Source organism: Phyllostomus hastatus, unplaced genomic scaffold (assembly GCF_019186645.2).
Source record: "Phyllostomus hastatus isolate PE091 unplaced genomic scaffold, TTU_PhHast_1.1 phas_scaffold_39, whole genome shotgun sequence".
NCBI classification, from domain to species: domain Eukaryota; kingdom Metazoa; phylum Chordata; class Mammalia; order Chiroptera; family Phyllostomidae; genus Phyllostomus; species Phyllostomus hastatus.
The window spans coordinates 24,607,921-24,626,407 of record NW_025334028.1 but is presented as its reverse complement, the minus strand read 5'-3'; the positions used below and the strand labels follow the sequence as shown (position 1 = coordinate 24,626,407).

General features: G+C 36.7%; 1 protein-coding gene across 4 annotated transcripts in view; it reads right to left on the bottom strand.

The window, feature by feature from the left end:
- The window catches only part of BANK1 (B cell scaffold protein with ankyrin repeats 1), a 305,662-nt gene that overhangs the window by 124,149 nt on the left and 163,026 nt on the right, over positions 1-18,487 (bottom strand). The gene's annotated exons all lie outside the window — the stretch shown is intronic.

Here is an 18,487-nt window from a genome sequence, read left to right as displayed (position 1 = left end):
TTTCATCACAGGTGGAAATAATTTCCCTTTTCCTTTGTTTGACCCTTATTAATTTCTCCAGTGTATCTTGTCTCAGCCTGTAGCCTCATTGGACCTCTGCTGGTTCACCACTGCTTACTAAATAACACCTATTCAGTCAAACACCATACTCATGGGTAGTAAATGTGCATAGATATGAATTTCAATGTGATTGCCAGCAGTCTTAACCACAAGACAGAAAGTCCTCAGGGGTCAAAGTTTCTCACTATTTTTATCTTTCATTCTCACCATGTCAATTTGCATGTGATATCCTATAGTAGATTGTTCCTTGGTGTGGGAATGTAGCCCAGCCCCCACTCAGAAAGGCCAGTGGGGACCGAGGTCTGGCACACAGGATCCACACCCACAGATAGGTTCTCCCATGGGGAATCAGGTCTGCATGTACCCAGGCTGCTATGAGGCTTGCTTTTGCTAAAACTCCCTCACTCTGGATTGAGACAGCAAATGTTTACTGCATATCTTTAACTTCATAAAATCTGTGCTAAACCTCCCAAGTATGGAGTGTAACCAGTTCAACCACTTTTCTCCTTGATCTGTAACATCCTTTTCTTTGAAGTAGTTAACAACATTCTTTCCTTTGTTATCTGTAAAAGGTATGTGTAAAAGGTATCTGTAATCACCTACAGTGAACCTGTGCATTGTAAATGAGGACCATCTTCAATGTAATGTACCCAGAAAAGCAATAAAAGCCTGTCCAGGAAGGGGTCTAGGTCCCCTCTCTCACTTAGAGAGCAGCCATGCCATCCCTTTTTCTCCACAGGACTTCTGTAGTCCGTGTGAATTTGTTCATTGCAGCCATAACACACGGACTTCTCGGGCCAGAGTCTGCATCAGTACTCCTTATCTGCAGGGCATACATTTGTTCCAAGACCCCTAGTGGATGCCTGAGGCCAGAGGTAGTATCAAACTCCACACATACTATGTTCTTTTTTTGTACATACATACCTATGATAAAATTTAATTTATAGTTAGGCATGGTAAGAGATTAAAAGCTAACAATAAAATAAAGCAATTAAAATATACTGTAAGCAACGTCCTGTGAACATGGTCTCTCTCTCTCTCTAATATGTTATTGAACTGTACTTACCCTTCTTCTTCCTGCAGTAATGTGAGATGATACAATGCCTACATGAGGTGAAATGAGGTAACTGACACAGGCCTTGTGACACAGCACGAAACTATAAGGGTTACCTGCATGCAAGCACTGGAATACTGCAATAATCAATCTGATAACAGAGCTGGCTACTGGGTAACTGAAGGGCAGGAGCAGATATGAAGTGGACCAAGGGATGATTCATGTCCTGGGTGGGACAGAGCAGGACAGAGCAAGATTTCATCGTGATACTGAGAATGGTGTGCAATTTAAAACTTGTGAATTATTTATTTCTGGAATTCACCATTTAATATTTTTGGACAATGGTTAATTGTGGGTAAATGAAACCATGAAAAGTGAAACTGCAGAGAAGGAGGGAGACTACAGTGCTTATGTATAAAATTGTAGATGATCTACCTATGTCCTTGGTAAAAAATAAGATCTTTAAGCAGAAGGACCATGATGGCTCAACTGTTTTTCATTAATTTTCCTTAAAGTCAGTATAGTGCAGTAGAGCAAAGGACCTAGTAGTCCCTTAATAAATTCCACTTGCATTTTTAGACCGCGGTGATTTGGTGATTCCGGTAAAAATGTCTTCCTACTTTCCTTTCTAAAAAAAAAATAAATGATTAAAGAGAATTAGAGGTTTCACTGCTAGATCTACCTGTAATAATTCATCTGGATGTCAGGCTTTTCATCTACAAAGTGAGGAAGAGCACTAACCCACATCTAAGGTCCCTTCCCATTCTAACATACAAGCATGATGAGTTGATGTCAGAATCCTGACTCTTGAGAATGAGATCAGGGAAGGGAATTACTACAGTTTGTAGAAGTGACACTGACTGCTACTCTGGGAGGAGCGGGGACACTAAACTTTGAAGCCTCTCCCTATTTAAATAATAATCCATGTGTTATTTTTAAAAATTGTGCAACAGTTTAACCACATAAAGTTTTTCTTGTCAGTCTAGCTCATGATGGATGGGATTCTGGTCCTCCAGCCTTGAAGAAAGAAGCTGTGTTGAAGCAAGTTTCACTTTCACTTAGTGGACTGACTGACCTCATTGGATGACCTAGCTAACGAGACTGTCTTTTCTGTCAGTGCTAAAGGTGCTTGCAGATAACATGGGGAACTAGTTGGAGAAGTGTTTTTGTGATAGCTACATGATCTTTTGAAGGGCATTGCCATTACTTATTATACTTTTAGCTTTGTCTTGGCCTTTTAGGTATTCTCAGGCTATAGTTGACTTTTCAAATTCCAAAAAACATGCCCTACCACAATTTTCCTTGTCTATATAAATCAGGACATCAGAAACCCACTCTCTAGGAAGCAGAATACTAACAGCTTTCAGAATTGGAAGTAAACATCTCTAGCTGGACATAACATTTCTGTGCTGTATAGTGTGTGCCTTCAACTTCATGTCCTAGACATGAATCCATAGGAGAATGCTAATTTTATGACAATCCAGATTTCATACACCAAAGTGAAATTATCACCACGTCCCATAGTCCTCTCAAGACTCCTGATAATATATATTTTCAGCTAGTTGAGGTGTAAAAGTTTCTCAAAATACCTGTACTGCCATTCAGTCTACCATTAGAGTCCCAAAATCTAGCCACCATGCTGTGAAGCCGTGCTTGCTGCTTCAGAACTCAGAAGAACTGAGCATGTGTAGTAGATGGATGTCAGTATTTATTATTCACACAATTGCTTGGGATCCTGCTGACATCCTTTTGCCTACACGTCCAGCCCATCAGAATTCAGTTTGAACAAGGAGATCACATAGAGTGACCATGGCAAAGTGAGTGTAAGAAAGGTTTAAAGTAAATGTTAAAGCATATCTTTGAATAGAGGCAGGACTGTGGAATTTTTTGGAAAATAGCACCAGATGGGCCAAGCTGGCATATAACTATCAGAAACAGCAAGAAATATTTTAAGCCAAAAACACTGGGGCAGTCTGCAAAATAAAGAGAAAGTGACAGTAACTGCTTTTAACATCACTTAGTAAAAAGGGTATGGGTTTTAATCTCAGGCTTGTTTTCAAATCTTAGCTATTTAATTTACTAGCCTGTTTTAGGAAACTACTTAGCAACTTTGAGTCTTAATTTAAAGACTCTGGTAAAAAAATGGGGATGGTTGTGTTTTTCTTGCAGAGTTACTGTCAGGATTCAATATGTCAAATACGTAGCATAGTGCCCAGTACATACCAGATAATAAATAAATGATAAGTGTAAACAAACATTGATGCTTATATAGAAAATCTAGGATTGTTTTCATGTGGAAGAAATTTGGCTGCAAAGCCTGTTTTTTCCAGTTACATTTACAACATCAAGATCTTCAAACACAAAGATTAATAAATTAGATAAAATGAAAAAAATGATTCTCTTTGTAAGTGGAAATCTGAAACACTTTCAAATTTTCCACACAATCTTGAAATGTTAATAAAGTGAAAGGACAATGTCCCAATTGTTTCTCTTCTAAGTGTCCATGGTGAGTTTAGCCAATATTTTCTTTATGATGTGTAAAACTGCCCCTCAGCCAGTGAGTCGTGGTTGACTCACAGACCAAAATTCGATGTGAAAGGGCTGTGCATTGCCCACACTTGAGGGCTTCCTTGGGGAAAGTACACCCATTGAGTGTGTGTTAGGCCCTGAATAATCACATAAGTGAAGCTCACTACTTATTATTAATTATAAGAATAAAGCTGCTTCAAAAATAGGTAACAGGGCTCAGCATCTACAGGAATAGAGCCAATTTCAATTCAGGAATCCTCCCCAGTGAGTGGAATCCTGAAAGAGTGGTTGTGAGACTGAAGGAGGGAGGGGATGAACACGGCAGACCAAGGTTGTCATACTACTTAATCAAGGTAAAGTATAGGGACACAGCTTAAATAGTTAATTCAGATCATCAAAAGCATTTCTTACTTTGAGCAAAAAAAATACAAAGCTAAATGAGATTTTATATTTATCTTCTTGTTAGTAAATATGGTTTCTGGTGAAATCAAGCTTATAGCTGATGGAAAGGAATGGAGTTATTAGACATTTCATCATAGGGAAAGATATGGCCAAAGGATCTTTGGAGGGAGATGATGGGCAATGTTCTTTCTGAATGAAAAAAGCAACATGTCAGGAGAAGTATGTTCTTGCAAGGACTGTACTGTTAAATTATCTGACACTGAGTAACTCATGAGCCTCCCCTGTAATTCTCAATTTTCAATATGTGCTATCAGGGCTCTGTGGTTTGTCCTTTCTACATAATTCTTCTCCCAAAAGGAAAACACAAGATTGAACATTTTCTCTGCAAATTTCATGTGGACAGATTTCATTATTCTGTTTGTTCTACACTGGCAGTGAGGCAGAGCAAGGCGGGGACTGAGCAGGAGTGATGAGAGCTAGAATGTCTTCTGGTTTGCTCTCCAGATACGCAGAAAGCAGAAGCTTCTGAGTGAGCCTGGCACTTCACCAGGTCTGGACATTATCTCAAGTGCTACATTCTAGGCTGTGATCAACGTGATGCACCTTTAGTAGTTGAGGTGTTATCAAGGATATTGTTCAAACTGTCTGAAATAGATGATGTCTAGGACTCCCAGGAGAGTGAGGATCATTTGTTCAGTCCTCCCCTCTGGGTTTTCAAACTGCAATTAAAAAGAAGAATAAAAACAAAACAAGAAACAAGATGGCACTAAAATTGCCTAATGATCAACCAAATAGGAGAATATATTTGCAAAGAACACCTTCAATAAGGGGTTACCATCCAAAATATATAAAGAACTTGTGCAATGCAACAACCACAACAACAGCAACAAACACTCCAATTAAAAAAATGGGCAGAGGGCCTGAACAGACACTTCTCCCAGAAGACATACACATGGCCTACAGATGTATGGGAAGATACTCAACTTCACTAGCCATCAGTGAAATGCAAATCAAAACCACAGTGAGCTACACCTCACACCTGTTAGGATGGCTATTATCAACAAGATGAGTAATAACAGGTGTTGAAGCAGTTTTGGAGAAAAAGGAACCTTCATACCCTGCTGGTGAATATGTACATTGGTACAGCCACTATGGAAATCAGTATGGAGTTTCCTCAAAAAATTGAGAATAGAGTCATTATGTAACTCAGCAATTCTTCTTCTGAGTATCTACCTAAAAACTTGAACACATTTATTCATAAAGATATGTGTACCCCTATGTTCATTGCAGCATTATTCACAGTGGCCAAGACATGGAAACAACTGAAGGGTCCTTCGATAGAAGATTGCATAAAGAAGATGTGATACAGATAGAGAATGGAATGTTACTCAGCCTTAATACTGCCATTTGTGACAACAAGGATGGATCTTGAGAGCATCATCTATGTGGAATACGTCAGATGGAAAAAATTAAGAACCATATGATTTTTCTCTCATATAAAACTGATATAAAACTGAAATTAACTGAACAAGCTAATTTAAAACTGAAAGCAACAAGCAAACAAATAAGAAAAACAAATAAACAAAAACTCATAGACACAGACAATAGTATAATGGTGTGACCAGAGGGAAAGGAGGTAAGGGGAGATAGTAATGGGCAAAGGGGGTCAAATATACAGTGTTGAAAGGAGCCCTAACTTTGGGTGGTGAACATATAATGCAATTTACATGATGTTTTATAGAATTGTACACCTGAAACCTACTGGATTCCAATGTCACCCCAATAAATTTAATAAAATTTAAAAAAAGATATCAGAAAACACTGCCTGAATATTTAGAATGGGGTAAAGGCAAAGACAAAGATAAGTAGCAAGACGACAGGCCGAGTTTCCATGGAACACAGGACAGGGTAATGAGGGGCAGGAAGGGTCATTTAGACCTGCTTTCCACCAAATGGGGTGGTTTTACCTAAACATTTTACTGATAAAAAACATGTTTCTTGCAAAGAGACCCATTTCTGGTTTTTCATAGTGTGATTGTTACAACAGTCTTACTTATTTTGACCCTCCAAATTATATTTTGTTATAGTCCCAAAATACCATATAGAAATTATATTTTAAAATAGTTAATATTATTTTAATAAAACGGTAACATTTAAAAAATCTTATGGCAGTTATTTTGAGAATGCTTATTTCAGAAATATTTTAGGTTTTTTGTTTTGTTTTAATAGTTATTGAGCACTTACTATACACTGTGGTAAATATTTCACATTAACCATTTCATTTATGCTCCACAACAATATATGAAATAGGCACTATTATGTTCATTTCACAGATTAAGATATTTGAGTGTTTTGTCTAAGTTAATACCTATGGTTTATTTATGGAGATGGGATATAAACACAGACTTAATCATGACATTATTATTAAATAATTTTCTAGCTTATTTTGCTTTAACAAATACTTGCATTTCACTTCTAAGTGGCAACATTTTATAATTTAAAAATGTTGATGATCTTACATAACTTTAACCAAGGAAAGGAGCAGGGAAGAGACAATTTGCTCCTTAAAAAGAAACTGAATATCAAATTCCTGTTACATAACTATGCTGCATTATCTGTCAAGAGGTTGGTGGTAGAATAACACACAGGGCTCCATTTTTCTTGTTTTATATAATAGAATAACAACTTAAGTGGTAAAAGACAGGGTATGAAAGGAAAAAAAAACAATGGCTCTAGCTATGTGGTGGAATTACAGATAGAAAGAAGGACATCCAAACTGCACTAGGAAATGAAAATCAAGTTTATGTCAGTAACACTGAAAAAAAGCAAGTCTGAAACCTGATCATTTTTTTCTTATCTAAATCTAGAAAGTATCTTTTGAATAGTCTATGTGAATGTGTGGTACATCAATAAATTCAAAGGCTATGCCAGAAAGACACGTATTCCCGTGTTAGAGAATCTCTTAGTAATGACTTGATTGCTAGTTCTGGCTGCTCATTTGGTCTAATGCACTCTCCCTCTCTGCACTGTTGCCTGCATGTGCAGTAGCTCCTCTGTCATCTTCTTTTCTAGAGCACCTGTCACTACAGCATTTATGAACCGTAAATGAGGCCTGCACAGTTTATACCCACAGAGCTAACATATTAACATAATCCCTCATTAAGAAAGGTTTCTTTTTTCCTTTCACTAATTAATTCAGCTCAGGCCCACCCATCATCGACCTTTATATTTCTAATGTTTTTCTCTACAAACCATACATTGCTCTTTTGGTATTCAAAATTTAGAAAATATTCCTTCTGGTGTTCAAAATTCAAAAATATTCCTTTCTTATCAAGCAGTGGGAGAATCCTTTTTGGTAAAATGCAACATTCTCCCCTCCCTTTGTGATTTTAATGTGTGTAATATTAAATAAAATGTGTCTATAATATTTCAAATGATTACATGTCATTTGTAAAAATTCTACTTAGAACACCGATCACATGTTTGGTGAATTGTGGTGATAATCAACTTTGAAAAATTCACAAACTCGGTGAATTAGGTTCATGGGTATACCTTTGTTTTTTACTATCATCTTGGTATTTCCTTTGTCTAAATGCCGAGTCTCCAAACCCTTACTCAGTCTCTTCCCACTGTCAACCCACCACCCCACTGGTTTGGTGGCTTGACAAAAGAGAGTTCTTGTGCCTTGGAGTTTACTGCCATCTTTTCCAGCCATAACAATGATTAAGAAAGGCATGATTTGAACTTGATATTCTTCTCACTCTGTGTGAAAATCAGAAGAAAAACAAGATCCCACAAATAAGCCCTAAATTTGTCATAATACAAAAATTACCTTATTTCCTCCAAGTGAGGTTTCATGAGGAAGGTATTGTGAGTTGAATTGTATCTCCCTCCCTCCCCAAAAAAGATAAATAGCAGTCTGACTCTTGTGACCTTGTTTTAAAATGGGTTCTTTGCAGATGTAATCAAGTTCAAATGAGCTTATACTGCATTAGGATGTGTTCTAGGTTCAGTGACTGCTGTCCTTTTAAGAGGGCCATGTGGAGACGAAGGCACACAGAGATACATATAAGAACACCATGTGATGCCAAAGAGCACCAAGAATTGCCTGCAACCACCAGAAGCTTGGTGAAAGCCATGAAATAGATCCTCCCTCAGAAACCTGGGGAGGAACCAACCTTGCTGACACCTTGATTTCTTTCATATAGCCTCCAAGACCATAAGAGAATACATTTCTGTTGTTTTAATCTACAGTTTTTGGTAATTGGTCACTACAGCCCTAAAAAACAGAAATAGACGGCAAGAGGTACAAGATAGCTGAGAAATAGCAGGCTTAACATATGTGTAACCATCTCATTATTCATAAAGCAGAAGGCAATCTCTCTACTTTTTAAGTCACAACTTACAAATTCATATGAAAGTGAACAACCAGATATTGAGTACCTGCAATCAAGGAGGAAGGAAGGAAGGAAGGCAGGTGTAGTAGAAGAAAAGCGGTTGGCAGCATACGTCCTCTTTCTCAGAACATTTGGCACTTTTTTTTTTTTTTTGCTAAATAGATCCAGAAAAGAAGTATAATGCAGAAGCAAGTCTGCTGCAAATTTCAAAGTGCTCTGATCATTTGTCCTACAAATACATTCTAATCAGTCTATTCTCTCCATGTGATCCTGACATACTGTGATCTTGACATAAAGTGAGCAGGAACCAAGTTGCCATGATTGTGAGCAGGTTTCTCATTGTTCACCTTTCAAGACTAAGTGCTCTGAACAAGGCATTTTCTGTAAGTATGACAAGACATGGGAAAAAGCAGATGGGAACATTTCAATCCCTACTCATTTATTATTTATGCTACCTTTGTTCTCATCTTAATAGCATCAACTTAATGGATGAAGGAGCACTATTGTATTCTCCCCAGAGTTCTTACACATAGTAAAGTTTCAGGTAACAAAATGTCTTATTTCATTTCATTTCCGTTATCTAAGTATTGGTGTAAAAATTAACCTCAACTCACCTCCAACCTCTCCATTTTACCGGTTGAAATCAGTGTGGGGTGCCCTCTCTTGGTGTAGATGTGGGCCAAAGACCCTGCCTAGTTACCTTCACTGGTCACTAGTCATTAGCGTGATGATTTTTTTCCCCTTTGGTTGTCATTCATTAAAAAGAAAAAGTTAGGAACATCAAAATTATTAATTTTATTTTAATTACATGCAAAAATCACCAGACCTAAATGGAATGTGTCAATGCAGGAATGTGGGAAGAGTGCAGACCTGGCACCAAGTCGGATTTCAAAATCTGCTTTAACTGTGAGAAAGTCTATTAACAGCTCTTGATCCAATTAGCTCTTTGCTAATATGGCCAACACAATACAACTCTCCTACTGATTTTGTATAACCAAGGCCTGGCATTTATTTTTCTTACAAATGTTTACTGAGTACCTACTATATGGCAATGTTTTAGATGCTGGAGACATGACTGTATTCTGAACAGACAAATTTCTGTCTTCAGACAATACAGGGGATGTTTTGTCAAATTATAAGCATATACTAAGCATTGAATAAATGTTAGTTATTTCTATTGTTATTACTCTTTTCATGATAACTACTATGGAATTACTAAGCATGAATGTCCTTTTTCTTAGACTTTTCTATTTAGACTAAGAATCTATTGTATACATGGAACGGTTCTTGTTCACGGGAAACTCCACTCTAAAGATAGACACAGATAATCACACTAATTAGAATATTACTTAAAACACATACAAAGGCAGGTATACTTAGATATAATGAATGCCAGTACTTTTGGTCATCTATCTATTTCTGTAATAGACAAAAGCCACAAGGATCTGGTCTAGCAATTAGTCAGTAATTAAGAAGTGTCCATCAGGTAGGTACTCATTTGGTTCCAGAGGGACTATGCTAAAACAGCATGTAGCCATTCACTTGCTATAGCTAAGCACTAAAATGGTCATATAAGTTTCACATGTTTCTATTTTTGAGCATGTATTCATGATTATGTTGTTTTATACATGTGATGGGCTCTGAATATAAAAACAAAAAATTGTATTGATAGTTATTAAATTTTGGTTAGAATGATGAAGGAAAATCCCAGAATATATTTACAGCTTTGTTTCTATTGCTTTGTGTGCAATTAAATAACTATCCTTAGTTTCCACTTCAGAAGAGTAGACTAACAATTATAGGTACCCTCTTATCACAGGAAAAGCAATATATGTATTTTAAATATCAAAACCTGCAGTTTTGCTTTTGTTTCCTCCTAATAGTCCATAAATACCTGCATTATATAAGTGCATGAATCTAAGGATTTGTTTTTCTTCCAAAGAGATACTTTAAGCTAATATTTCTTGAATTACAAATGGTAAAAATAAGAATGTTTTAGACTTGTTCAAGGAAATGCAGAATAATCATGTAGTTACAAAATACTTCAACTTGAGATGTTAACTGTTAGAGCAATTGCTTTTAGTTATCTTTAAGTTTTCCCTGTAAATTGGCATTTCACTTCAAGTTTATGAAAACAGTTCTTGGCAAGTAGGAAAATAACACTATTATTGAATAAAAATTACTCACATTAAGAAAACACATTTCTTATGTTTTGTTTAAAAAAAAAAACCCCTGAGTTCTTAACCAAATTGTAGGTTAGAGACAATTTTTAGCCTAGAATCAATTTTTTAAAATACTCTCTTTACTTGTAAATAGCTTTAGATTTAAAGAAAAATTATGGAGAGTTCCTACCTTTAATTTCTCCTGCAATTAAGAGATTACATTAATATGGTACATTTGTTTGAGTAGTAAACTAGGATCAATACATTACTAATAACTAAATTTCATATTTTATTCAGATTTCCTCAGTTTTTACCTAACATTCTTTTTCTGTTCTAAGAGCCCATCCAGGATAATGCACTACATTCAGTTGTCATGTCTCCTCAGGCTCCTCTGGGCTGTAACACTGTCAGACTTTCCTTGTTTTTGATGACTTCTCTGTATTAAGGATTGCTGGGCAGATGTTTTGTAGAATGTCCCTCAAGAGGGACTTACCTACTGTTTCTTATGGTTAGACAGAGGTTATGGGCTTGGGGAGGAACACTACATGGTGGAGTGTCGACATTGTCACATCTCATCAGTGGTTCAGGCAGACTGTCTGCAGAGCTCCACACTGTTCTCCTTGAGCACCTGACTGGAGCAGTTTGCTAGGTGTCTCCACTATAAAGCACTCCTCACCCCCAGTTCATACTGCATGTAGCTTGGGGAAGAAAGTCACTGTGTGCAACCCACACTTCAGGGGTACAAATTTAGTGTTTTTAAACTTTAAATTTGATATGAGTTTTCAAAGAAAGATCAAGAACATTTAAGCATAGGACAAAGGTCTCCTCCATTATCTTGTCTGGGGGTCATGTGCCAAATGGCGGCAGGGCTCACTGGAGAACTCTCAGCCTCAGGAATTTTATTTGTTTCAGACCCAGTTTCTCTTTAAATCTGTATAATCCCAAGATTTCACATAAAGTTTTTACATGAACCCAGTACCTCTTTTTCTACTCTTTGAACATTAACCCACAGTGTACATTATAAAAATCATCTTCTTTAAATTAAATTGTCATGGTCTCTGTGGCTTATATTTCAGAGTTACTACTGAAAGAAACTAGAAACAGCTTAATGATGGAAAATCTCCACCAGTGGGTTCAACCAGCCACATCTTTCATCACCTTACTTCAGCAGTTAGCTCATCCAAGGCAAGGCGCCTTGCAGTCCCAACAACCCCAGGAATAATATTTCTTAGGGTCTTACTTGTGCAAGCACACACACACACACACACACACACACACACACACACACACACAGACCCCTACTTCCTTAAGCTGAATAGAGTTCATAGGTGTTCCTGCCCATGGTTAAAATTAGTAAGAAGCTCTGGAGACGATCTGATTCTAGATAAGACAAGGCTTCTCTTACATGGCATATTTTTTGCTCTTTATTTGACTCCAGAATTTTGCTTTGACAAGCCACATATACTTCTTAATACAGAATTCAGGTTCAGTTTCAAATAACATTGAGTAATTATGTATGGGAGGTATTCTATAGACATTTTCATATATGCTATATTTTAAAAGCTACATACTAATCTTGTGTATTTATTACTATTAACTATACAAGAAAACAGAGATATATTCTTCTCCATACCAAAGGATAGTCTTGTTCTCAGTTATTCAAAATGTCAATTCAGAGTTTAACATGTATTCTATTATATAATAAAACAACAGCTTTTGTGGAAAACTTAGCATGTGCCAGCAACTAAATAGAACTTTACATGAAATGTCTCATTGAGTGCCCACACAATGTTATGGAGTAGGTACTAGTAGCATTATTACTTTAAATTTGAGGAAAGAGAGGCTTAGAGAGTGTTAGATTGATTATATCATGGTTCTAATTAATGGTCTCCCTGTATTCACTCTTTTGCCTTGTAACTCTGTTGTCCTCTCCCACATTGACTCAGCCCTTGTGAGTTGGATTGGCCATGGGCCAGTGACAAACTTGATGCAAACAGAGGCTTGAAAAGGTGCTGGCATGTTTCTGCTTTCTGTCTCACTTCTGTGTGTCCAAGAGAATGTGACCATGTTAGCATGAGAAGATGGCTGATCTAGCCTTCTGGGGAGGACATTGGGGTCAAATGCATACTGGATTATATGGAGCCAAGTGGAGCCATCCCAGCCAAAAGCATCCTAAGCAAGTCAGCTCCCAGCCGGCCTGTCAGCTGACATAGACGAATAAGCCCAAGCCTCAGTGACAGGGCCAGGATTAGGCAAGTGAGGCACTTGTCCTGGGTCCAAAATTTAAGGGAGTGCCAAAAAACTCAGAAATAACAGAAAATAATACTTAAATGCAATAGTTCAAAAATCAAAATAATGTAAAACTCTATGATGAACAAAATATCACAATTTTAACTAATGACAGAGTCAATATTAGTGACTTTCCTCTTGGCCTCAGGAACCTGTGTAGCTGGTACATCCCTGTTCAGCAGATCTACCTACCTAGCCAACCTAAGAAATCATGAAAAATAACAAATGATTACTGTTTTGAGCCACTACAGTTGGAGGTTTATTTCTTACACATGAATAATATACTGATAGGGATTAATTCAAGGTCACAAAGGTAATGTTTGGAGAACCTGTATTCAAATAAAAGCACTTTGACCACAAAATCTCCCTTTCTCACCATTGCATTAACCATATATATATTTTATAGAAAAAATTCATTTCACATATATAGAACAAACCCTTCAGAAATTTATATGGAAACATAAATGACACTGAATAGCTGCAGCCATTTTGAGAAAGAACAAAGTAGGAGGGATTGCAATATCTGATGTCAAACTGTATTACAAGGCCACTATATTCAAAACAGTCTGGTACTGGCATAAAAACAGGCACATAGACCAATGGAACAAAACAGCCCAGAAATGAACCCAACTTTCTATGGTCAATTAATATTTGGCAAAGGGGGAAGAAGCATAAAATGGAGTAAAAATATCTTCTTCAACAAATGGTGTTGGGACATCTGGACAGCTACATGCAAAAAAAAAATGAAGCTTGATCACCAACTTACACCATATATAAAAATAAATTCAAGGTGGATAAGAGACTTAAATATAAATTGTGACACCATAAAAGTCCTAGAGGAAAACATCAGCAGGAAAATCTCAGACATTCCATGAAGCAATATCTTCACTGATATTTCCCCATAAAGGAAAGAATAAAAAAATGGGACCACATCAAATTAAAAAGTTTCTGCATGGCTAAAGAAAACAGCATTAAAATGAAAAGAGAACCAACTATACAGGAAAACATATTTGCCAATGATACCTCAGACAAGGGTTTGATCTCCAAAATATATAAAGAACTCACATGACTCCACTCCAGGAAGACAAACAACCCAATTTAAAAAATGGGCAAAAGACTTGAACAGACACTTCTCCAAGGAGGACATACAGAGGACCCAGAGGCATATGAAAGGATGCTCAGCATCACTAGCCCTCAGAGAGATGCAAATTAAAACCACACTGAGATACCACCCCACAGTAGTCAGAATGGCCATGATAAACAAATCAACAAACAAATGTTGGAGAGGATGTGGAGAAAAGGGAACCCTAGTGCACTGTTGGTGGGAATGCAGACTGGTGTAGCCACGGTGGAAAACAGTATGGAATTGCCTCAGAAAACTAAAAATGGATCTGCCTTTTGACCTAGCAATTCCACTGCTGAGATTATACCCTAAGAGCCCTGAAACACCAACCCAAAAGAATCTACGCACCCCAATGTTCATAGCAGCACAATATACAATAGCCAATTGCTGGAAGCAACCTAAGTGACCATCAGTAAATGAGTGGATCAAAAAACTATGGTACATTTACACAATGGGATACTACTCAGTAGAGAGAAAGAAGGAGCTCCTATCCTTTTTGACAGCATGGATGGAACTGGAGAGCATTATGCTAAGTGAAATAAGCCAGGAGATAAAACACAAATACTATACGATCTCACGTATAGCCAACAAAACAAACAAGAGAGCAAACTAGAATCAGGGACATTGAAATTAAGAACAATCTGACAGTAACCAGAGGGAAGGTGGGAGGGGATAATGGGGGAAGTGGGGAAGGGTTTTCAGGAAAAACTATAAAGGACAAATGGGCAAAACCAAGGGGGGATGGAAGCAAGGGAGGGAGGTGGGTTTGGCTGGGGTGGGGGAGAGTGATGGGGGATAAACACAGACAACTAAATGAACAATAAAATAATTTTTAAAAAATTCACAGAAAAAATCTAATCTTGAAAAATGTGATAATGAAAGAATATAGTAATTAATAGTATGAACTCTAAAGTCAGATGGATCTGGTTTGTATTCAAGCTTTCAACTTACTACCTATGTTATCCTGGAAAGTTACTGACATAGTATCCCTATCTTGAAAATATGAATAGTAAATTATATACAAAATTTTATTAAATTAGATAAGAATATTCATATTATAAGGTTTAATATGACTTAGAATCTAAATGTAGAAAGTTCTTGATTAATGTTAATTATTTTGAACATATTAATACTATGTATTTCTATTTCCCACTTAAATTATGTTCATTATACCCTCTACTTACAAGTCTGAACTGCTCTGAGGCTTATCCTAAAAAGGAAAGCAAAGGTGAAGATCGAATAACATTATTATTTAGCCTTTATTTTGAAAGATGTATTTTACTAAAATAGAAAAAATGTTTTCTAAAATTCATTGGTTTCTATTACATTGGAAGGCAGGCCTGGTGGATTGGCTTATGAAGTGCTACACACAAATAAAATCCCTTTTTCACTGAAAGAGAAACAGGAAAACCTGCTGCTCTAGACTTGGTAGATTGTGGTAGGAAAGAAGACAGGTACAGGGTGCCCATCTTGGAGCCACAACCCCTTTGAGGGTTGGGTGTAGCATCCTGTTATGGAGAAGAAGCCCCAAAACATCAAGACCCCTAGCATAACTCAGTCTTCCTGGAACCATGACCTTTGTACTTTTGGAACACAATGGTTGTAGTAAGATTTCTTGATAGATGAGTCTTATATATCCTCACTTACTGGGGGCATTTTAGGCAGAAGGAGCATGGGGAAAAATATAAGAAACAGCCATCCAACAAAAACTGAGTTTCCTAAAATGAATTTCCTACTTTGATGATTGAGTTGTAGTGAATTTACTAGATGACAATAAATCATTCCCCTCCTCATCCTTTGGGATGAGAGCATGGTGAAGAAGACAGAATCTAAATCAACTGTTTTATTTACACATGTGAACATCAGTGTTGAAACTGCAACTTCTGGAGAAAGGAAGTTCCCATTCACAGGGCGATTCTGCTGAGGGTGGTGCACAGGCCAGGGAAAGGACACACGGATGGGCAGGCACCAACGGCATCCACTATGCAGGCTCAGCAGCATCAGGTGTCAATCTGGTTGTAGCCCCCAAGTTACTACAATTTTAAGATTTTGTCATTTTCCTCTTTGATAAGGCTATGCTTGTACTCTGCCATTTTCCTTGGTAACAGGAGTGCTTAAAACCAAATACACTTTTAATAAAGTACTAAGTAATAAACATCATTATATTATTTAATGTACTGTATTGCAGTGTCAAATTAATAAAATAACAGCAGTAATGATATTTCTAGTGTGTAACATATAGTAAGCATATACTAGTGTTTAAAAACAAATGGATCATCCTGTGAAAGAGAGCACTGTTGCCTGAAAAGCAACTGTCTAGAAATTTATATCAGTATCAGGAGATTTTCAATGACTTACAGAAACAAGTTATTTGAATTATTAAAAAATATTTTATATCACTAATTCTTTTGATATAATGGAAGATAATGGTAAGCAGACATGAGAAAACTTAGAGTTCTTATAACAATATTATGTTATTCTATAGAAACAAAAGAACATGATTTGTGAGAGCAAAGTTCAGCAGAATTATTCAGGAGAATGAACATTAAGCATGATTTTATTTATTTCCTTGTGAATGCATGGATTCAATTTTATAATTTACCTTTTCATGGTTTATGGGTTGAATTAATGAATCACAAGGAACAGATTTGCAAACACTAAATCTAAAATGCACATGTAAAGATAATGTAAAATATTGCCACCTGGAGCTTTCATGAATCAGATTGCAAACATCTGTACTTCTTTGGAACTTGACAGATATCCTTAATAAATTCAATGAAGTGTGGCCTTTAGCTAAGTTCTCTATTCTCAGACTCTCATGAGAATCACACACTGATTAATCTCCTGTGAGACAGAGGGTGCCACTCCTGAATCTATGGAGGAATAGATGCATCATACATATTTGCAATGTCTTCAACCACAAACCTCTCTTACTGTCCCTAAAACCAGCTCTTAGTTTTTGCAGGTTTCATATTTAAAAACATGTACTTTGAGTGAATGGTAAAAACCTAATGAATATTCAGAAGTTACTGAGATCTCGAGTTGAGGACACATTTCTCCTAAGGCATATGCTTGTCATATTGAGAGCATGTTGGAGGAAATTCAGTCCTCAGGTGGATATGGTTACAGTGTCTGTCCTGTAAAAATGGTTGGGCCAGTTTTTTCTTCATTTCCCTAGGGAAGTATTTGGAGTGAAGGAGGTTAAAAGTCTCCTGTCATTCTGCTCTGGTCCCTCTTTTTTTGAATGTAGGAAGAGATTAAATGACTCCACATAGAAAATTTTAAGTATGTTAGTAAGCCAACACTATCCTAAAAAGTAAACTTCTTTGGGCAAACGGCCTCCAAAGCAGCATTCCTTGTAAATGTTGATTTCTTGTAAGCTTTAAGCCACCTGAGAAACTGATGTTTTGGGAATATGGGCTCATGTCAATGTTGAAAGAAAAGTTGATTAGGACAGGGCTGAGCAACAGGATGTACAGCAATATACTACGGGGTTTCTGGGCTGGTGGCAATCCACTCATCAACACTGATAATATTACTTAGGAAGTGAACAATCTACCTAAACTTAATTTTTCAGGGCTTGCTTCTCTGTCTTGCCCGAAATGTAAACATGGAAAAAAATACCCAACTTATAAAATCTCAACTAAACCGTTAAGCTTATAAAAAAAAAGAATGTGCATTATTTTGCATTTCTGATATTATTGAGAACAATGACTTCATTTTTAAATGCCCTTTCTCTCCTAAATATTAATAAATCACATGGCTGTCTAGAAAATCACTAGGGGTTGATATTATATTGTTATTCTACAGAGTCAAGGCTCTACCTTTCCTCTACCTCTGGAAAATCAAGGTTCTTGCCATACTTGGCACCTCTTGAATTTCCACGATTTCTCCAAGATTACCAAGAGTGACATATTTAATGACCTGTCATGTAATATGACTACCCCTCAAGACTTAGATTCAGTTGAAAGAGTGAGATAGTCTTTGATCTTCTATGGCTTTCAGATCCGTGGTTTGGATTTTCATTTTTTTACTTTATATGTCTCTTTGACTTTTCTAGTTTGAATATGCTTCCCTTCAGAGGAAACCGAAACAAAAGACCTCTCTGTATTTTGTCATCTGCTAACATTAGAGCAATTACTCCAAGCTGCGTTCCTGACCCTTTATGCTAAGTCTAAGCACAGGTAAAAATTAAAAAAAAAGCCCTCTGCTTGCCTTTAACATTTTCCCCAAACATAGGCTTAATTAACATAATTTAAATCTTCAGATCATCTGCTAGTTACCAAACACAAGGTGGCACTTTAAAAAAAAATTTGGCACTGTTTCTTAAGCCATTTTTTTAATGAAGTCAGACCATCAGTGCCTAAGCTGCTGATAATAATTACTGGGCAAGATTCAAAAAACATGCTTCTTGTTTCACTGGAAATATTTTATATACTAATAGCCTAAATATGTGGATAAATAGTCCAAT